The sequence below is a fragment of the Anomaloglossus baeobatrachus genome, chromosome 10, assembly GCF_048569485.1.
Source record: "Anomaloglossus baeobatrachus isolate aAnoBae1 chromosome 10, aAnoBae1.hap1, whole genome shotgun sequence".
Classification (NCBI taxonomy): domain Eukaryota; kingdom Metazoa; phylum Chordata; class Amphibia; order Anura; family Aromobatidae; genus Anomaloglossus; species Anomaloglossus baeobatrachus.
Genome location: NC_134362.1, coordinates 90,018,467 through 90,041,526, shown reverse-complemented (window position 1 = coordinate 90,041,526; position 23,060 = coordinate 90,018,467).

The following is a 23,060-nucleotide window of genomic DNA, read 5'->3' as shown; positions in this document are numbered from 1 at the left end:
GCCCCTGAGTTGGTGGTAGAACTTGGAATTAAATAAGAACGCATTCCTGGTCAGAACAAACTGTAAGAGTTCTCCTATAAATTTGTTGTGAGCCGCAAACTGATTACCTCTCATACTTAGGAAGTAATTCACTGCTTCTATCCCTTTGTCATGAGGGATGCTGGTATATAGTGATTCCACATCAATCGAGGCAAGAATCATATTGTCATTTAAAGTGATGTCTTCAATTTTAGCAAGTAGATCAAGAGTGTCTCGTATGTAGGAAGGCAGAGTAATAACGAATGGTCTCAGAATTTGGTCGATATACGTACTGCAGTTTTGTGTGATTGAATCAATTCCTGAGACTATAGGCCTCCCTTTAATCGGATTTGTTCCTTTGTGAATTTTAGAAATGGAGTAAAAAGTTGCCAATTTGGGGAAGCGTGGAAGTAGGAACTCATATTCACTAGTGGAGATGAGTCTCTGTTGTTTAGCTAGGTCCAAAATCTGTTTAAGTTGTACCAGATATTGAGGGGTGGGATCGGTTCTCAACTGCTCATAGGATTTATGGTCCCTCAAGAGCTGATTACACATCTGTACATATGTGACCCTATCGAGAATCACTATGTTGCCCCCTTTATCTGAGGGCTTGATTATGATGTTGTTATTAGATTCCAGAGAGCATATAGCACTCCTCTCCTCTTGCGTGACATTGGGTACACTGGCGTTCTTTTTAGGTTGTATATTCTTGACCTCGTCTGTTACTATACTACAGAAAAGGTCAAGATTTGCATAATCACCAAACGGGGGACTCTTTTTGCTCTTATTTCTAAGAGTCGAAAAAGGTCCCACCCCTGTTTCACGCGTTCCCTCATTTTCAAGTTCGATTAGGGTATCAATATCCTCCAATATCTCCCTTGGCACCCCAAGGTCCTGACATCTTTTTCTGTCCTCATTAGCAAAGTGTTTCCTCCACTTTAGCTTCCTCACAAACAGGTGGATGTCTTTCACCCAATTAAAGGCATCGAAGCGAGTGGTCGGTACAAACGTTAGACCCACCCTCAGCATTTTTTCTCATCCGATGTGAGTACATATTTGGACAAATTTACGATTTGTAACTGAAGTTCTCTATTAGTTGTTATTACATCGGTTTTGGTCTTAGCTCCACCCCGCTCCTCAGATTGTACGTACTGCTCCTGCCCTGCTCTAAAAAAGAGGAGGATGAGCCCGAGGAGGTAGAGGAGGATGATGGAACTCGCGGTGTAAATGTTGGATTTCTGTCGTTTTGAAACCCATTGTTTTGATAACCAAAACTCTTCCCTCTTCTCCAATTTCCTTGACCTCTCCATCTCCTTTTAGGTTCTCTATACCCAGCTGATGTGTGTGACCTAGAGTCCGTATCTGAAGTCTCCCCGTCAGAACTTGGCGCCAAATAGGCATTTAAATACCGGGAACTGCTGTAGAAATGGCTCCGCTGTGCCAGTACAGGATTCACACTCCAAGCAGACGGAAGCAAGGTAGGACCCAGATTATTTGGGCTATGATGACATGTGTTTCACTATGTATTGACTACATGATTGGTAGGTTGGTTGAGGGGTAATTTAGCCCTTTCTTATGCCTAGGTCTGGGCCCATATACTGAGGGCCATGACCATTTGTGAATAGTGAGTCTGGTATGGAAGTCTGAGAGGACATCTTTGGAAAACCGTATTACTGTATGACCGACTCACAGGGACCACAAGTGTATTATGTAAACGGCTGCTCCTATCGCAGTTACTGATTAGGTATGTTCCTATTATTATTTATGACTTGGGAACAGGCATATGGATATAGGAATAATACGGATCCATTTTATGTTCAGGACTGTGTTTTGCAATTCCTACCCACATGTAGAAGATTATTCGTCTTCTGGGATGAGTTCAATCATCTGAGCGCACCTCTAAGGTACTGTACCGTTTTTTCCACAAGGTACTGTGAAATATAGCCCGTAGACAACAAATGTGATTATTGGTTCCCTTGGCCTTTTTGACAGATTGACTGCTTTACTGATTGAGGGGGTTATATCACCAATTGTCCCCTAAATGGCTACGGTGTCATCGTGTGCCCAAGCACATTAAGGTAATATATGACTTTTTACCTATGCTGTAGATCTCTATTAGGCATCTTTGCATGGATAAGGATAACATACATACCATAAGATGCCTATACATCACCGCCTTAAAGGGATATTGTCCTTCTCTATGATTACAAGTGGAGTCAGGACATGACTTGATACTATCTAATACAAATGAATGATATGTATATATATATGCACACAGACGACCATCCAGACAAGAAATCCTGTGGACTCTAGGATCAAAATATTCCTGGCATTAGCTCTGTGACCAATGGGACCATACATACTCCGGTCAGTAGACAAAAGTAAACTGTAGTGGAAAGGGACTATGGTACATATGGGTAACAAGGACTTTTTGTATTTATCTCTATGTGTTAACAGATACCAAAATAAGGAACCTACCAAGCAACTGTCTTCAAGCCCCTGATGAGCCCTACACTACTAAGATGTTAATGGGCGAAACACGTTGGGCAATTTCGAAAAGAGGGCAATTTTGTTATATTGGATAATCCTTATTATTTATTGTGTCTCAAAACATATTGAGCAGTAATATTGTGCTGAACAAATCTTGAACAGCACGAGTACCTTATTCTGTAACTTATAGCTTACTTTTGAGCACACTGACAGAATTGACGAACCGGACGACGACCCCTAAGCCCCACCCCATAACCTCTCTATAGTAATAATAACTTAAATCATCCTTGACTGTGCACTTTGTTCACTGTGGTGAAAAGATCTTAAGGATTTCTATCTAATAGATGGGGTGCACTACTCTCGCATAGGGAGGGCGATCTTTAGGGATCTAGTCGTCGTGGAACGGGGGCGTCATCGACTTAGGACGCCGACCCCCGTATGGTAGGAAGGAAACAGGATAGGGATACCCTCCTTATTTCCTTCTTACATACCTTTTTAATGAGTTTATGTATGTTTGTTAATTAATAAATAAAATATTTTTAATTAAAGTAGTAAGACAATCAGGTTTGCATACAATACCTACTTTCATGACCCCTTTTGGTATTTAATTTAGTGTAAGAGGGGATGGCAGGATTTCTATCAGGGCCAATTAGCGATCAGACCTGGCTGGATGATGCCAGAGAGGCCTTTTCAGAAACATCCACCGATGAATCTGTAAATAAAACAGCTTCGCTCAAAACCAAGTTTGAACAGCTATACCACGCCTACAAAGAAAATATTAAGTCTTGGTGGGAGGTGCAGTCGTTGGACAATTACATTCAGCAAAAAATAGTACCCAGAGGACTTAGAATCCAGCTTACTCCAGCGAATCGTTGTAAGTCCCCGGAACTCCTTAAGAGGTGGGAGGAGGAGTCAATAGCTTCCTCGATCCGCTTTATGACGCTCTTGAGGGATGAAGAAAAGGTGACCTTGGAACAGACGTCCACTAGACTACAGGAATCAATTAACGATATACTTAAGTGTAAAACAGAAAGTGAATTTAAAACACGAGAATTGTCACTAAAGACCTCGGTTGACAGGTATCGTACAACATTGAAAGAGAGAAAACATAAGAGGTTTATTAGAGACCTGTCTGATTTTAAGGACAGACAGGCCTATAGCTTTCTTACAAAAGCACAGCCTGTAGTGGACGTCTCTTCCACTGACGGGGAGACTTCAGATACGGACTCTAGGTCACATACATCAGCTGGGTATAGAGAACCTAAAAGGAGATGGAGAGGTCAAGGAAATTGGAGCAGAGGGAAGAGTTTTGGTTATCAAAACAATGGGTTTCAAAACGACAGAAATCCAACATTTACACCGCGAGTTCCATCATCCTCCTCTACCTCCTCGGGCTCATCCTCCTCTTTTTTAGAGCAGGGCAGGAGCAGTACGTACAATCTGAGGAGCGGGGTGGAGCTAAGACCAAAACCGATGTAATAACAACTAATAGAGAACTTCAGTTACAAATCGTAAATTTGTCCAAATATGTACTCACATCGGATGAGGAAAAAATGCTGAGGGTGGGTCTAACGTTTGTACCGACCACTCGCTTCGATGCCTTTAATTGGGTGAAAGACATCCACCTGTTTGTGAGGAAGCTAAAGTGGAGGAAACACTTTGCTAATGAGGACAGAAAAAGATGTCAGGATCTTGGGGTGCCAAGGGAGATGTTGGAGGATATTGATACCCTAATCGAACTTGAAAATGAGGGAACGCGTGAAACAGGGGTGGGACCTTTTTCGACTCTTAGAAATAAGAGCAAAAAGAGTCCCCCGTTTGGTGATTATGCAAATCTTGACCTTTTCTGTAGTATAGTAACAGACGAGGTCAAGAATATACAACCTAAAAAGAACGCCAGTGTACCCAATGTCACGCAAGAGGAAAGGAGTGCTATATGCTCTCTGGAATCTAATAACAACATCATAATCAAGCCCTCAGATAAAGGGGGCAACATAGTGATTCTCGATAGGGTCACATATGTACAGATGTGTAATCAGCTCTTGAGGGACCATAAATCCTATGAGCAGTTGAGAACCGATCCCACCCCTCAATATCTGGTACAACTTAAACAGATTTTGGACCTAGCTAAACAACAGAGACTCATCTCCACTAGTGAATATGAGTTCCTACTTCCACGCTTCCCCAAATTGGCAACTTTTTACTCCATTCCTAAAATTCACAAAGGAACAAATCCGATTAAAGGGAGGCCTATAGTCTCAGGAATTGATTCAATCACACAAAACTGCAGTACGTATATCGACCAAATTCTGAGACCATTCGTTATTACTCTGCCTTCCTACATACGAGACACTCTTGATCTACTTGCTAAAATTGAAGACCTCACTTTAAATGACAATATGATTCTTGCCTCGATTGATGTGGAATCACTATATACCAGCATCCCTCATGACAAAGGGATAGAAGCAGTGAATTACTTCCTAAGTATGAGAGGTAATCAGTTTGCGGCTCACAACAAATTTATAGGAGAACCTCTTACAGTTTGTTCTGACCAGGAATGCGTTCTTATTTAATTCCAAGTTCTACCACCAACTCAGGGGCACAGCAATGGGGAGCCCTTGTGCCCCCACATACGCGAATCTGCTCCTGGGTTGGTGGGAGAACACGATTGTATTCAGGGATGATGGAGACAACTACAGCTCACAAATTGTACTATGGGGTCGCTATACTGACGACATTCTGGTAATTTGGGCCGGAAGTATTCAATCTTTTAAGGAATTTGTGGGTGAATTGAATAACAATCAGATTGGCCTAAGGTTTACATATGAAGTTGGAATTGATAAGATCGCCTTCCTGGATATATTTATAAAAAAAGAAAAAAATGGGAGTTTACAAACTACCTTGTATAGAAAACCTACCGCTACAAACAATTTTCTTCATTGGAGCAGCTATCATCCAACCAATCTGAAAAAAGGAATACCGAAAGGACAATTCCTTAGAGTCCGCAGAAACTGCTCAGACAACATTGAATTTAAGAGGCAGGCATCCCAACTGAGTAGGAGATTCCTAGATAGAGGTTACCCAGAGAAAGTGGTTCATCAGGCCTTCAATTTTGCGGCAAGTAGAGATAGACATGAACTACTTAATACAACACAGGTAGAAGAACTGGGTGGCAAAACCAGACTGGTGGGGACATTCGACGATCAGAATGCTCAGGTGATGAAAATTCTTAGAAAATATTGGGGAATCCTCAAACAGGACCCCGATATTAAAAACAATATTCTCCCTTACCCCTCGGTAACATTCCGCAGGGGCCGCAATCTAAAGGATTTCGTGGTAAAGAGCCACTATGAAGCCCCTGAAAACACGGGGAGCTCGTGGTTAACTACACGTGAAAATGGAACCTTTAGATGCGGAAGTTGCAAATTTTGCAGGTTCATTTTACCATCACGAGAATTTGTAAGTGCAAAAACGGGGAGGGTATATAAGAATAGAAGTTTCGCTAACTGCAAAACTCAAGGAGTCATATACCTGTTCACCTGCGGTTGCCCCAAAAACTATGTAGGAAAAACGAAACGTGAGTTCAGAGTCAGGATAGGAGAACACCTTGGTGATATACGCAACCAACGTGATACTCCTATAGCTCGACATATAAATATGGTACATGCAGGACAGACAGATGGGATTAAGTTCTCATCCATTGAGACAATATTAGAACCTACAAGAAAGGGGGATTGGAATACCCTTCTTTTGCAGAGAGAAGCGAGGTGGATTTTCTGGATGGCCTCGGTGCATCCAGAAGGTCTTTATGAACATATTAGCTATACGCCTTTTATTTAGATAGATAAATTTCGAGCCACCCGAAAATTGTGGGGCATTAGGTCTGTAGTGGACCCTTCCCCCTTTGTGTTTCTGGATTATCATTCCAAGAAATTGCTTACAGACAAAATATGAAATTGGATGACATACATAAATACATGTGTGCATGGTCCTTGTTACCAAAATAGTCCCTAATACACCCAAGCTACCTCTAAAACGTAATGAATATATATTGGTCAAAACTGTCTGGAATATATCTCATGGCAGAATATACATAGGATCATAATTTATTGTTGATGATGAGAATGATCCCAGTGAGGAGCAACTGTCATATACTATAGCCATGACGTCACTGGCCCTTATGGCTATATATATCTCTGTAGCGCTCATGGCGCATGCGTGAATGCGGAACGTGATGCTGTTATTATCCACTGGGAATTAGTATCACGGAGTAGGGGAAGTCATTACTAGATGTACTTCACCCGATCATGTGGCTAACAACCACAAACCACCTCCCCGTAGTAAGCATTACGGCTTACATTGGAGCGTAACGTCACTTCCGGTTCAGGATCACACGCATGGAGTATCAGTGCGCATGCTCCGGCATGGAACGCTACATCTAATAAGGGCAATAGGAACTGTTATCGCGGGCCCGGGGGAAGTTATTCCCAGGTGCACCTCATTCGATCATGTGATTATCTGCAGAGATTACCTACCCAGTACTTTTACCATAAGAAAAAGGAGACGTAACGTCATATCCGGTTCCTTTAGAACTTGGCGCCAAATAGGCATTTAAATACCGGGAACTGCTGTAGAAATGGCTCCGCTGTGCCAGTACAGGATTCACACTCCAAGCAGACGGATGCAAGGTAGGACCCAGATTATTTGGGCTATGATGACATGTGTTTCACTATGTATTGACTACATGATTGGTAGGTTGGTTGAGGGGTAATTTAGCCCTTTCTTATGCCTAGGTCTGGGCCCATATACTGAGGGCCATGACCATTTGTGAATAGTGAGTCTGGTATGGAAGTCTGAGAGGACATCTTTGGAAAACCGTATTACTGTATGACCGACTCACAGGGACCACAAGTGTATTATGTAAACGGCTGCTCCTATCGCAGTTACTGATTAGGTATGTTCCTATTATTATTTATGACTTGGGAACAGGCATATGGATATAGGAATAATACGGATCCATTTTATGTTCAGGACTGTGTTTTGCAATTCCTACCCACATGTAGAAGATTATTCGTCTTCTGGGATGAGTTCAATCATCTGAGCGCACCTCTAAGGTACTGTACCGTTTTTTCCACAAGGTACTGTGAAATATAGCCCGTAGACAACAAATGTGATTATTGGTTCCCTTGGCCTTTTTGACAGATTGACTGCTTTACTGATTGAGGGGGTTATATCACCAATTGTCCCCTAAATGGCTACGGTGTCATCGTGTGCCCAAGCACATTAAGGTAATATATGACTTTTTACCTATGCTGTAGATCTCTATTAGGCATCTTTGCATGGATAAGGATAACATACATACCATAAGATGCCTATACATCACCGCCTTAAAGGGATATTGTCCTTCTCTATGATTACAAGTGGAGTCAGGACATGACTTGATACTATCTAATACAAATGAATGATATGTATATATATATGCACACAGACGACCATCCAGACAAGAAATCCTGTGGACTCTAGGATCAAAATATTCCTGGCATTAGCTCTGTGACCAATGGGACCATACATACTCCGGTCAGTAGACAAAAGTAAACTGTAGTGGAAAGGGACTATGGTACATATGGGTAACAAGGACTTTTTGTATTTATCTCTATGTGTTAACAGATACCAAAATAAGGAACCTACCAAGCAACTGTCTTCAAGCCCCTGATGAGCCCTACACTACTAAGATGTTAATGGGCGAAACGCGTTGGGCAATTTCGAAAAGAGGGCAATTTTGTTATATTGGATAATCCTTATTATTTATTGTGTCTCAAAACATATTGAGCAGTAATATTGTGCTGAACAAATCTTGAACAGCACGAGTACCTTATTCTGTAACTTATAGCTTACTTTTGAGCACACTGACAGAATTGACGAACCGGACGACGACCCCTAAGCCCCACCCCATAACCTCTCTATAGTAATAATAACTTAAATCATCCTTGACTGTGCACTTTGTTCACTGTGGTGAAAAGATCTTAAGGATTTCTATCTAATAGATGGGGTGCACTACTCTCGCATAGGGAGGGCGATCTTTAGGGATCTAGTCGTCGTGGAACGGGGGCGTCATCGACTTAGGACGCCGACCCCCGTATGGTAGGAAGGAAACAGGATAGGGATACCCTCCTTATTTCCTTCTTACATACCTTTTTAAAGAGTTTATGTATGTTTGTTAATTAATAAATAAAATATTTTTAATTAAAGTAGTAAGACAATCAGGTTTGCATACAATACCTACTTTCATGACCCCTTTTGGTATTTGAAATACTCCTGTATCATCCTCTCCAGCCGTTGACTATGTGTCAGAGTTGTTGGCTCTGGTGGCCTTGCAAAGGATTGTCTAAAAAATTTCTGAAAAGATTCAATAAAATTGCTGTTACCAGCACCAGATACGGTGCTGCTGGTACGGGTAGACTGTTGAAGATGACGAGACCGTCCCATGTTTCTCAAGTTACAACTGGGAGACTCACTCCGTGCACCACGGTTGTTTGGTGGAAAAGCCGAGTTAAGATCGAGTAACAGCTTCTGCTGATAATCCTGCATACGTGCGTCCCTTTCTATGGCTGGAATTATGTCACAAAATTTGGACTTGTACCGGGGATCTAATAGTGTGGCAAGCCAGTAGTCATCATCACTTCTAATTTTGACAATACGAGGGTCGTGTTGGAGGTAGTGCAACAAGAAGCCGCTCATGTGTCTTGCGCAGCCATGTGGACCAAGTCCACGCTGTGTTTGTGGCATAGAGGTGCTAACCATTCTTTCTTCCTCTGACATCTCCCCCCAACCTCTTTCAACTGAAATTTGACCAAGGTCTCCCTCATCCGCTGAGTCTTTCATGTCCATGGACAGTTCGTCCTCCATTTCTTCCTGTTCTCCTGCACCTTCCTCAACATTTCGCCTGCTACCATGTGCCCTTGTTGGTCCTTGTCCCCCATGGTCCCATGCCTGCCGCCTTGGTGATGATGAACGTCTGGACTTTGGTGATGTTGTTGTCTCTTGTGCATATGAATCCTCCTGTAGTTCCTCCCAATCCTGTTGTCCCACCCCCTGACTAGGTCCTTGATCTGAGACCACTCCAGCAGTGTGATCTGCCCCACCTCTGCATCTTATTGGCCCAGGCTATATGTCATGACGTATTTCACCAGGGCTCAACGGTGCCACAGTCGCTGTTATATGTGGAGAGTCGAATTCCAGCGTGTCGGCACATCGCATTTCAGGCGATGAACCGGCAGGCCGAAAGACTTCTGGAGCGATGCAAGTCGCTCAGCTGCGGCGGTTGAACGGCGGAAGTGAGCAGACAGTTTTCGTGCCCTGTTCAGAAGGCCATCTAGGCCGGGATAGTGTGTTAAAAATTGCTGGACAACAAAGTTCAACACGTGAGCAATACAAGGCACGTGTGTCACCTTGCCCAGGCGAAAGGCCGTACCCAGGTTTGCAGCATTGCCGCACACGGCCTTACCAGGCTGCAGGTTGAGTGGAGACAACCATTTACCAAACTCAGTCTCCAGAGCTGCCCACAACTCAGCCGCTGTGTGACTCTTAGTTCCAAGACATTTCAAGACAAAGACCGCCTGATGCCGTTGCGCTCTGCTGCCAGCATAGTAATGAGGGGTGCGTGATTCCTTCTGCGCAGTTACAATGCTGGAGGCCTGACCAGGCAGACTTGGGGCGGAGGTGGAGGACCCAGATCAGGTTGAGGAGGCAGAAGCAGTGGAGGAACTTGGACAGACAGAGGATTGACGCCCAAGTCGTGGGGACGGCAAGACTTGTGCAGCAGACCCTTGACCATCTATCATCATAGTTACCCAGTGCCCAGTGAGCGAAATGTAATGTCCCTGTCCATGCTTACTGGTCCAAGTATCGTTGGTGAAATGCACCCGTTCACACACAGAGTTTCTCAAGGAAGCGGTGATGTTGTGTGCAACATGCTGGTGTATCGCAGGCACACCTTTCTTAGAGAAGTAGTGGCGACTGGGCATCTGGTACTGGGGCACAGCGACAGACATGAGGTCTCTAAAATCCTGTGTCCACCAGGCGAAAAGGCAGCATTTCAGTAGCCAAGAGCTTCCAGAGGGATAAAGTCAAACTCTTAGCTTTGTCATGGGTCACAGGAAATGGCCTTTTATTTGTCCACATCTGAGGGACAGAGATCTGGCTGCTGTGTGTAGACGGTGGTGAGTAGGGTGTCCCTGAAAAAATGCAGGTTTGTGAGGAAAGTGCAGGCGTAGACATGATGTTGCCTTCATCCAATGTTGATGCTATCGATGTCTGAGAGAGCTGTACACACACACACTTGTTTCCCCTTCCAAACCAACTGACGACCTACCAAGCAAACTGCCTGTTGCGGTTACAGTGGTGGAAGTTGTGCATTGAAAACCAAACCAGGTGTGACAGCTATCCCCACAGTCCTAGAAGATGAAGAGCGCACGGATGCACTGGAAGGGGCAGGCGGTGGATGGTCCGCTCCGCTAGGCCGCATTGCAGCACGGTGAGCTTCCCACTGGGACATATGATATTTATTCATTTGACGATTCATGGAAGAAGTTGTCAAACTGCTGAGGTTTTTGCCTCTACTAACAGATTCCCTACAAATTTTACAGATCACATAATTTGGGCGATCCTTTGCAAGGTCAAAAAAGGACCAGGCTAGGCAAGGCTTAGAGGGCATGCGACCTGCTGAGCCACCCCGACTACTGTTTAGAGTCAGAGTGGTGGCAGAGGATGCAGTTGTAGACGTGCTACCAGTACTCCTCTGTCCAGGAAGGCGCAAGGTAACTTCGTCGTCAGTAGCATCCTTCTCCACCGCCTCTGTTGACCTCCTCGAGTGCCTGACTGTGGGTTGACAGTAGGTGGGATCTAGAGCTTCCTCATCAAGCGTTGTGTTTGCACTCCCCTCACCCTCAGACCGAGCCTCTTCCTGCCCTGAACGAATATTTAAGTTGTCATCCCAATCTGGTATCTGCGTCTCATCACCATCAGTATGTTCCTCATTGTCTATTACAACAGGTGTTTCAGTTTGTGAATAAGGGTCAACATTATGCTCAGAAACTTGGTCATCATTGGCTGAATCTGAGTCACAAAGGTTCTGGGCATCACTGCAGACCATTTCCTGGTCTGTACTCACTGTAGCTTGGGAGCAGACCTCTGATTCCCAGGCTATAGTGTGACTGAACAGTTCTGCAGACTCAGCAATCTCTGTTCCACCATACTGTGCAGGGCGGATGGAGACTTCAGAGCTGGGAGAAAGCAAGTGTGATTGGGATGAAAACTCAGAGGACTGGTGTTTTTTGGATGCGATAGTTGAGGTGGCGGAGAGGGCACTTGTTGGACCACTTGAGATCCATTCAAGCCTTTTCATTTTTTGGCCATCATCTACCTTTGTTTCAGTTGTTTGTGTTCAGAAAAAAGGGAGCACACCTGATTGTCCACGGAAAGTAGTAGACATCTTACTTTTGCTGGAAAATGGCCTTTCTTCAGCAGATGTTAATGGAGCTTTGCCACCTTCCCCACGGACAAACCCTTTTTTCCTTTTCCAACAAGCCTGTTCCCCTTTTAACCAGCATCTGTCATTTTGCCACTCATTTATATTGCGACAAGATTGTGCACTTAAAATGTGTTAGTAAAAAATTGAGAGGTGGTGTACATTGCAGCGGTGGTCAACCTTTATTGACAGCAGAATAAACAACAATAACTATCCCGGATAATGCAACTATGGCCCTTAAACTGGCAGCACAGTTTGCTATTCTAATAGCTTAGTTAAAATGAGCTTGAGTGTGCAATGCAGAGGTGCTGCAAATATCTTTGCACCAGTGGGACACTAATGAAGTCCAACAGCCACTTCTAGAATGCCACTAAGTTTCCTCAGTGTTTGCTAGTATAATAGCTTAGTAACAATGAGCTTGAGTGTGCAATGCAGTGGTGCTGCAAATAGCTTTGCACCAAAGGGACACTAATGAAGTCCAACAGCCACTTTTAGGATGCCACTAAGTTTCCTCAGTGTTTGCTAGTATAATGGCTTAGTAACAATGAGCTGGAGTGTGCAATGCAGAGGTGCTGCAAATATCTTTGCAGCAGTGGGACACAAATAAAGTCTAACAGCCACTTTTCGGATGCCACCAAGTTTTCTCAGTCTTTGCAAGTATAATAGCTTAGTAACAATGAGCTTGAGTGTGCAATGCAGAGGTGCTGCAAATATCTTTGCACCAGTGGGACACTAATGAAGTCCAACAGCCACTTCTAGAATGCCACTAAGTTTCCTCAGTGTTTGCTAGTATAATAGCTTAGTAACAATGAGCTTGAGTGTGCAATGCAGAGGTGCTGCAAATATCTTTGCACCAGTGGGACACTAATGAAGTCCAACAGCCACTTCTATAATGCCACTAAGTTTCCTCAGTGTTTGCTAGTATAATAGCTTAGTAACAATGAGCTTGAGTGTGCACTGCAGTGGTGCTGCAAATAGTTTTGCACCAGTGGGACACTAATGAAGTCCAACAGCCACTTTTAGGATGCCACTAAGTTTCCTCAGTGTTTGCTAGTATAATGGTTTAGTAACAATGAGCTTGAGTATGCAATGCAGAGGTGCTGCAAATAGCTTTGCACCAGTGGGACACTAATGAAGTCCAACAGCCACTTCTAGAATGCCACTAAGTTTCCTCAGTGTTTGCTAGTATAATAGCTTAGTAACAATGAGCTGGAGTGTGCAATGCAGAGGTGCTGCAAATATCTTTGCACCAGTGGGACACTAATGACGTCCAGCAGCCACTTCTAGAATGCCACTAAGTTTCCTCAGTGTTTGCTAGTATAATAGCTTAGTAACAATGAGCTTGAGTGTGCAATGCAGAGGTGCTGCAAATATCTTTGCACCAGTGGGACACTAATGAAGACCAACAGCCACTTCTAAAATGCCACTAAGTTTCCTCAGTGTTTGCTAGTATAATAGCTTAGTAACAATGAGCTGGAGTGTGCAATGCAGTGGTGCTGCAAATAGCTTTCCACCAGTGGGACACTAATGAAGTCCAAAAGCCACTTTTAGGATGCCACTAAGTTTCCTCAGTGTTTGCTAGTATAATGGCTTAGTAACAATGAGCTTGCGTGTGCAATGCAGAGGTGCTGCAAATATCTTTGCACCAGTGGGACACTAATGAAGTCCCACAGCCACTTTTAGGATGCCACTAAGATTCCTCAGTGTTTGCTAGTATAATAGCTTAGTAACAATGAGCTTGAGTGTGCAATGCAGAGGTGCTGCAAATATCTTTGCACCAGTGGGACACTAATGAAGTCCAACAGCCACTTTTAGGATGCCACTAAGTTTTCTCAGTGTTTGCTAGTATAATGGCTTAGTAACAATGAGCTTGAGTGTGCAAAGGGTAGGAGGGTACAGTGGCCGGGTTGTGGGTCAGTGTAGAGGAAAGGAAGCCTCACTTTCTATCCCTCCTAATGGTGAAATGCAGCGAGGAAGTCCCTGAGCTTAGCTACACAGACGCTGTTATCTGTAGCTGTTAAAAACTGTTTCCACGGACCTGACTGTCACCTATGGCTCTGAGCCTGCTGTAATTAGCCCTTACAAGGGTTGAAAGAAACTTCTATCCCTTTTCTGTATAGTGCTGTGTCTAGAGCGTACACAACAGGATCGGCGACAGGAGCTGCGCCAGCGGTGACTGACACCCAGACGCAGAAGGCAGATAATGGCGTCCAGACGGGCAGATACCCATTTTTATAATGCAGGGACATGTGACATGGACAGACTATGACACATGCCCTTTCTTGTCTGGCAAAAAGTCCACTTAGCTGTGTGTGTGTCTGGGATTGGCTGACATGCTGGGCCCACCACTACACGCGCGCTTAGGGAAGGAAGACAAGAAAAAAAAAAAAAATAGCGATCGACATTATCCCAGCAGCAGTGATCTGAACGCGCAGTCCCTGCACACTATACGCTGAAATTTCATAACAGTGTGAGGCACAGAGTGACTTACACTATTACAGCGAAAAGCCAGCTACTAATTAGCTTGGCTTTTTGCTGCTAGAACCTTTCTCGAATGTAACTCGAGCTATCAAGCTTTTAGCAAAAAGCTCGATTTCTAGTTCGATCTAGAACACCCCCCAAAATCACTCGAACCGCGAACTGGGGAACCACGAACCGCGCTCAACTCTACTGTTGTGGATAAGAATTAAGTAACCAAAAATACTTAATTCAGTCATTTCACAGACCCAAATATGTAGTTTAGCTGATATGGCCTAACAATGCTTTTGTTTCTTACTAACATATATACTCAGTGATTTTCCTTAATACAATATATTAGTATATGTCACTTTAAAGATGGCTCCTGCTTCCTGGCCAACACCCAAAAAGACGGCAAACAAGGGAGAATTCTCAACGTATGGACTGAGCAATCCAGCAGAGACTATGCAAATTCAGATACGTCCTGAGACCGACCTGCGATACTTGATTGGACTATATTTTGTCTACACCCTTTACTCCTCTAGAACTATAAAGGATTTGTGAAAAATAAATGGGCAGAATTCTTTGGTGCTCGTCATGGAAGAAAGCTCATAACGATCCAGAGTCGGTTATTATTCTTTCTCGTGTGCACCCATGACATTATAATCCGAAAACGGCAGTCAGACTTTAAGAGACCCTTTGTAGTCTCACCTCAACAAGATAACGTAAACTTGCATCCGAACCCAAACTTGGGCTTTACAGTTATGGGATGGGGTGGGGTAGCGGTAAAATAAAGAATATAGTTAATAATAAACATTGTCATTATACTTACAGGTCCTGCACCGCGTCCTGCAGACTTTGTCTCTGGCCGCTTTTGCATCCGATCATCGCTGTGCCCTCCCAGTAACCAGCACTGATAATAGGACCTTCTTTGATGTCATAGCCATGTGACTAGTCATGTGTGAATGTTGTATTGCTTCACTGGTTATAAACCGGTCACATGGCTATGACATCATGCAAGGTCCCATACTGTCAGTGCATCTCACCGGTGCAAGATGCTTGCCAAGCATCTCAGTAGTCGGTATACTCGGCAAACCTGTATACCATGAAATGCTCGGGCACATGCTTGGCTCCCCCCCTGCATGTTGGCACTCTTTACAGAGTCAGCCCACATGCAGGGATTGGCTGCCACACACTGTAATGCCACAGCCGGTGATGAATAGCGGCGCCGGGAATCAGGTGATTGGAGATCACCGTTGCTTGTTGTGAATGTCAGTTATGCTTTTACTTCTGTGAGGCTCCCTCTTGTGGCCAGGAATGGTTTGGTCAGAGACCAGGTGTGTTGAGCAATGGGCGTTTCCATTGCTAACTCTCTGCTTATTTAAACCCTGTTCTGATAGCAGGCTATGCTGGATGTCAGTTCTTTGTACACCAGCCTGCTTCATCCTGCTCCAGACCACATCTACCCCAGATAAGTGCTTGGCTCTTTATTTGTTGTTTGGTTCTTTTTGCTCTTATCTGAGTTTGTGATTTGCTGTGGTTGTTTTCAGTTTATTTGCATGCAGGGATCTTCCCTCTCAGTTGCTTAGCAGGGAAGCTCCCTGCAGCTATGTTTGGAGTATTGCTCCTATTAGTCCTTGTTGCTTCTTGAATTTGTAATGATTCCTGCTTTCTGTTCATTGGTATGACAAGAGCGCCTGGTATAGGACGGAGTTCAGATCTAGCGATCTGAGGGCTTTTTGTACTATCAAGTTTTTGGATTTTTGCCGGGTTTTTCTCTCGCCACCATCAGTCCCTTTCCTATCCTGTCCTATTTAGTCAGTAGGGCCTCTCCTTTTGCTAATCCTATCATCCATCTGTGTATTGTGTTTTCCTATATCACCGCAGTCTTTGAATGTGGGGGGCTTGCTATTCTTTATCTATTTTCTGAGGCAGAGAGTTATTCACCTTTCCTTCCTTTAGGATAGCTAGTTCACCGGCTGGGTTCGTGGTTGTTGATGTTAGTTCACCCCTCGGCTACTTCTAGTGTTGATGGTTAGTAAGGGGATGGCGGCCAGATGCTCCTGTCACCTTTTACCAATGATTTAGGGTGGTCTTCCATGGTTCCAGATCATAACAGTACATCCGGCCAACAAATTTAAAGGGTACTCTTAAGAAGGAAAAAAAAAAAAAGTCTGCTGAATTTTTTGGTGTTTTTCCTCTTTTTCTTTGGGTTCCGTGGATGATTTATTTTTTCTAGCATGCATGAATTGGGTGAGCGTGTTGCTCATCTTGATGCTAAGGTCGTATAGAGTCTTATCTTGCACAGACTGCCCTTGCAGAGCCTAAGATTCCTGTTCCTGAATCTTTTTCGGGAGATAGGTCGAGATTTTTGAGCTTCAATAATTATTGTAAATTATTTTTTGACCTGCGCCCTAAGTCCTCAGGGAATCCCGTACAGAAGGTCAAGATTGTCATCTCCCTGCTGCATAGTGACCCTCAGGACTGGGCCTTCTCTTTGGCGTCTGATGATCCGATTCTCAGTGATGTGGACTCCTTTTTTCAGGCCTTGGGATTATTATATGACAAACCCAATATTGTGGACCAAGTAGAAAAGGCCTTGTTGTCCTTAACTCAGGGTCTGGATTCTGCAGAAACTTTTTGTCAGAAATTTTGAAAGTGGGCAGTCCTTACCAAATAGAATGATGACGCGCTTGCGGCTCTTTTTCGGAAGGGTATTGCTGATACTGTGAAGGATGTAATGGTGGGATTCCCCATCCCTTCTGGTCTTGATGCCTCTATGACCTTAGCCATTCAGATTGATAGGCGGTTACGTGAGCGCAGGAAGATACCTGCTGGTTTTGTGCCTGAGGAACAGCCTTTGGAGCATATGGAGTGTGATAGGGTCCTTTCTAATGCTAGTCGGCAGGGGTTCAGACGGAAGAATAGACTGTGCTTCTATTGTGTAGACACTTCTCATAATATCTCTGTCTGCCCTAAACGTGAAAGGAGATTGGCTACTTCTGTTACTGTGGGTTCTTTGCAACCAAAGTTTCTTTTGTCTGTCACATTGATTTGCTCATTGTCTTCATTTTCTGCACTGGCCTTTGTGGACTCAGGGGCAGGGTTTCTGGTTGGCTGTGTGTTTCCTAGTGAGGTAACGGTGTAGTGCGGGGGCCTAACTGTGACTACCTGGTTTTGCCAGGTCGTCACACATGTGTTGCAGCTCTATGTGGGTTTTCACCTTTTTCACCATCTGATGAAGATATTGTGTATATCGAAACGCGTTGTGGCTGATGAAAAACAATAAATTCTAAAAAAATTAATCTAATACTGTGGCCTCTTTAGCGCTCTATCAGACCGTGCTTCTAATTGCGATGAAGCATCGAAGAGCATTTACGAAGGTTGAAGTGTCCATAGATTCGATTACCTCGATATGGACAGCTCTGATGGCTCGACAAGTGAATAGAACCACCCAACACTTTGCTTCAGCATGTACCTTCCTAATGCGTCAGGTAGCCACTAGAGTTGAGCGATGTTCGAGGTTCGAGGTTCGCCAGTTTCATGTTCGAGTGATTTTGGGGGTGCTCGAGATCGAACTCGAACTCGAGCTTTTTGCTAAAAGCTCGACAGTTCAAGTTACGTTCGAGAACGGTTCGATCAGCAAAACCAGGGCTTTTTACAGCTACAGTGTGCAGGGAGCCATCGCTGGCAGCCTGTGGTAAGCTGGTAACCAAGATAAATATCGGGTATCCAAGCAAAGTGCTTTGCTTGGTAACCTGATATTTACCCTAGTTACGTGTGCAGGGAGCCGACACTTCCCCGCTGGGCTCTGCCCCCTTTTGCACTCGGCATATACACACACACACTCACACTCACCTGTCCCCAGCCATGCAGTCCCCGGCACTGACGTCCTCAGCGCCACATGGCCCCGCTAGGCTCCACCCACTTTGCACTACGCCGCCCGCACACATGGCCCCTCTAGGCTCCCCCGACTTCGCACTCCGCACACATTACCCCGCTTAGCTCCACCCACCTGGCACTCTGCACACATGACCCCACTTGGCTCCACCCACCTTGCACTCTGCACACACTACCCTGCTTGGCTCCAACCACTTCGCACTCCGCACACATTACCTCACTTGGCTCCACCCACCTGGCACTCTGCACACATTACCCCGCTTAGATCCACCCACCTCACACTCGCACACATGGCCCGACTTAGCTCCACCCACCTTGCACTCTGCACACATGGCCCCGCTCAGCTTACCTGCGATGATGAAGTCCCGCCCTCCCGACCTCAATGCTGTCACTGTCTTCCATGGCCGCCGCTTCACATTTCCTCTCGCTGTCGACCCGAGACTGTGACTAGCGGTGACGTCACAGGCTCCCGCGATACTTGGCTGTGAAGGCGGCGGTCATTGAAGTCAGTGACAGCTCTGCTATAAGCAGTGCAGGAGATTGTCACCGCAGGTAATGTACCTCGCTCCTGACAGCAGCACTTGTCATGCCCTGCAGTGACCTGGGCTGACCTATTGATGTTAGCTCAGGTCACTGCATTGCTCTCCCAGTCAATATGGAACATTCTGTTCTTCATTGACTAGGACATTGACTATGGTATGGATCGTCATGGGAACCCCTTGGATAACAGCAGACCTGGTTTTGTTTTTCTTTCTAATAAATTGGTGAAAGAGGGAATGTTTTGGGCAGTGTTTTTTCAAATAAAAATGTGTTTGTCGTCTATTATTTTTTAGTACTGACTGGGTTGGTGATGTCGGGTATCTGATAGATGCCTGACCTCACGAACCCCAGGGCTTGATGCCATGTGACATTACACATTTGGTATTAACCCCATTATAGTACCCAGTTTGCCACCGCACCAGGGCACGGGATGAGCTGGGGCGAAGCACCAGGATTGGCGCATCTAATGGATTTTCCACTTCTGGGGCGGCTGCGGCCTGCTATTTTTAGGCTGGGGAGAGTCCAATAACCATGGACCTCCCTAGTGAGAGAATATCAGACCCCAGCTGTCCGCTTTACTTTGGCTGGTGATTCAATTTTGGGGGGCCCCTCACGTGTTTTTTTTTTTAATTATTTATTTAGTTTAAAATAACAGCGTGGGGTGCCCTCAGTTTTGGATTACCAGCCAAGGTGAAGCTGCCAGCTGTGGTCTGCGGGCTGCAGTCGTCTGCTTTACCCTAGCTGGCTACAAAAATAGGGGGAAGCCCACGTCATTTTTTTTAAAATGTATTTATTTTTTGGCTAAATACAAGGCTAAGCACCCCTTAGTGCCACATGAAAGGCACCAAAGGGTGCAAAATTACAAAATGCAGGAGAGTGCGACATTATGTGTCTTTCTGCCATTATAATGACAGAAAAGACTGATATGAAGTGTACAAGCACAGGAAAATCACCAGAGCGCTCTACGCTGTGAAAAGCAGTAGAAAATGGCACTGGAGTGAACATGTGACTGCCTCATGTAAGTTGAAGCTATGGATCCTGGGTAAATTTATGTATTTTCCCTCCTTTAGTTTTTTTGCAGTACGCAAAAAAAGCGAAAGGCACACGGATGACAAACGGATGACATACAGACGGAACGGAAACGGATGCCACACGGATGCACCCGTAAAAAAAAGGACCGTTTTTTGCGGACCGCAAAAACGGGTCGGTCGTGTGAATGAAGCCTTATTCTGATCTGCCGTTTATAAACAGCAGGCAGAAATAAGTGAATAACGCCCCCCAGCGTCAGAAAATCTCCGGGGTTTCAGGGCTAGCTGAGACCCTGGAGATCATGATTCAGGACGGTTTTTCCGGTCCCCGCTCACGTGATCACAGGTATACACCGTATATTGATGATCACGTTACAGTAAATGACAGCGCCAGTAAAAAATTATTTATCTCCCATCTGGCATGAACAAACATGTCAGATGGGAGATAAATCTCCTCCCCGGTCCCCTCCGGTCCTCCGGTGTTGCCAGAGTGCCCCCCCCTCGACCCCCTCCAGGGAATCCAAGATGACCGCGCGTACAGTAGCGTGCTGGCCGCATTCACCCTACTCCTCTGATTTCTGTCGCATATGCCATGACACATGCGACAGAGAACTCCTCCCCAGGCCCTCCCAGGTCACCCCCTATAACCCTACCGGTGTTCCCCGGTATCCCACGGTACCTGTGCAGCGTTGATTCCCCACGGCCCCCTCCTTCACAATAGATGCTGCCACATGCACAGAGCGGCTGTCAGCTCAGCTTCCTGTCTTCAGACAGAGTGAGTGGTGGTAACCATGTATCTGTAAGCTACTGCAATGCCCTGCTCATGAGGTAAGGAACGTAGTTGATCAGGAGAGCTATACTACATTTCCAAATGGAGGTATTTGCTTTTATAGTTGCCCTGCTGAACGACTACCAAACATGAGAGTCCGTTATGCGCCACAAGAAAACATGACTAAATAGCAAGCTCTGTTGTTTAGTATTCATTCAGCTGGATAACTGGACTTAAAGGGGTATTCCATCTCCAAGATCCTATCCCCAATATATAGTAGGTGGAATAGCAATAATATCAGCAAATACCAATATTTGGAAATGTAGAATAGTTCTCCTGATTAGGCATGCCCTTACCTCATGAGCAGGGCATTGCAGCTTTGGTAGCAACACTTACGACATGGACTCTACTGCTGTGGACCCGGGGAGAGTGGGTGCAGATTCATTGCACCCACACTACTCACATGGAGGGTCTGCACTCGTAGAAAATAAGGGATAGATTCCCTGAGCATGTCCCCCCATATTCTAGACGGTCCCGAATCATCGTGGGACCCCCTTATTTTTTCTCCGTACAACAAATTGATGAAAGAGGGAATGTTTTGGGGAGTGTTTTTTCAAATACATTTTTTTTTTTGTCTATTTTTTTTTTGTTAGTACTGACAGTTTGTGATGTCGGGTATCTGATAGACGCCATGACATCACAAACTTCTGGGCATGATGTCAGGTGACCTTACAGCAAGTATCAACCCCATTTATTACCCCGTTTGCCACTACACCAGGGCACGGGATGAGCTGGGGTGAAGCACCAGGATTGGCGCATCTAGTGGATGCGCCACTTTTGGGGCACCTGCAGCCTGCTATTTTTAGGCTGTGAAGTGCCAATAACTATGGACCTTTCCACCCTGAGAATACTAGACAACAGCTGTCCGCTTTACCTTGGCTGGTGATCCAATTTGGGGGGTGCCCTACCTTTTTTTGTAATTATTATTTATAAAATAATTATAAAAAAGAGCCTGGGGTGACCTCCACATTGGATCTCCAACCACGGTAAAGCTGCCAGCTGTGGTTTGCAGGCTACAGCCATCTGCTTTACCTTAGCTGGCTATCAAAAATGGGGGGACCCAACGTCATTTTTTTTTATAACTATTTTTTAAATAAAAAAAATTAATGGGCTTCCCTGTATTTTGATTGCCAGCCAAGGTAACACCAGGCAGATGGGGGTGGCAACCCGTAGCTGTCTGCTTTAACTGCGCTGAGAATAAAAAATTCCGCGGTTCGCTACGTCATTTTTTAATGATTTATTTTTACAGCACTGTCATGTCAGGCAATCAAAATACAGGGAAGCCCATTTTTTTTTAGTTATTTAAATAAATAATAAAAAAAATATATGGGCTCCCGCTGCATTTTTTGTATTGCTAGCTAAGGGTAATCCAAGCAGCTACTGGCTGCTAACCCCCACTGCTTGGTGTTACCTTCACTGTCAATGGAAAATCCAGGGAAGCATTTTCTATTTTTTTTTCCCCAAAAAACTAAAAAAAAAATGACGTGAGCTTCGCCATATTTCTGTATGCTAGTCAGGTACAGCAGGCAGGTACGGGCTGCCCCCAACCCCCAGCTGCCTATTTGTACTGGGCTGGGAACTAAAAATATGGGGAAGCCATTTTTTTAATGAAATTCATGAAATGATTAAAAAAAAACACGTGGGCTTCGCCCCATTTTTGTGTCCAGCCGGGTACAACTAGGCAGTTGGGGATTGGAATCCGCAGCACAGGTTAGCCCGAGGTTTCTGGGGCCCTCTGCTGCAAATTGCAGTCTGCAGCCGCCCCAGTAAATGGCGCTCTCATAGAAGCGCCATCATCTGGCGCTGTATCCAACTCTTCCAGCAGCCCTAAAGCCGGGTGGCTTGCTTGGTAATAATGAGTTAATACTAGCTTTGTTTTACTAGCTAGTATTAAGCCAGAGATTCTTAATGTCAGGCAAGTTTGACCCGGTCATTAAGAATCTCCAATAAAGGGTTAAAAAAAGACACCACACAGAGAAAAAATACTTTAATAGAAATAAATATACAGACACACTTAGAGACTCCATGTTTATTACTCCCTCTTACCCCTCCACGATCCATGGTCTTCGGTCTTCTTTCTCCTTCAACACATGCAGCTCTGCTCCATCAGCAGCACTGCATGGTAAAAAGATGCTGCTACCCGTGCAGGCTTTTCACTACGTGAGTGATCAGTGCTGCTGGCTGTTAGCGGTACCGTCACCGCTGACAGACGGGTTGCCATAGCAATGCTGCTTCGATCATGTGATTCCCGGTACCGCCACGACTGTTAGCG